The following is a 321-nucleotide window of genomic DNA, read 5'->3' on the forward strand; positions in this document are numbered from 1 at the left end:
AATCAATGATTATGCACGTGCGCCTACTCTTAAATATTTTATTTATTGTTCACATAGAGTAAGCAATTTGTATGGGATCTTACATCCTCATGAAATCACCACAACTTTTATCATGACAATTTACTTAATAAGCATAGTTTGAAGTAGCTTCCAGAAACACAAGTATTTGAGGATGAATACCATATTAGCATGATGTAAAGGTCTATGGCTTTGCTCTTTTTGGTTCTTATATTTAGAGAATTTTGGACCAAATAAATTTTGCTTACCTGATCCAAAGGTGTTTTCCTATTGAACATTGTCAGCTTACTTGTTTCATTTTAA

This window comes from Dendrobium catenatum, unplaced genomic scaffold, assembly GCF_001605985.2.
Source record: "Dendrobium catenatum unplaced genomic scaffold, ASM160598v2 fragScaff_scaffold_387, whole genome shotgun sequence".
In the NCBI taxonomy this organism is placed as follows: Eukaryota; Viridiplantae; Streptophyta; class Magnoliopsida; order Asparagales; family Orchidaceae; genus Dendrobium; species Dendrobium catenatum.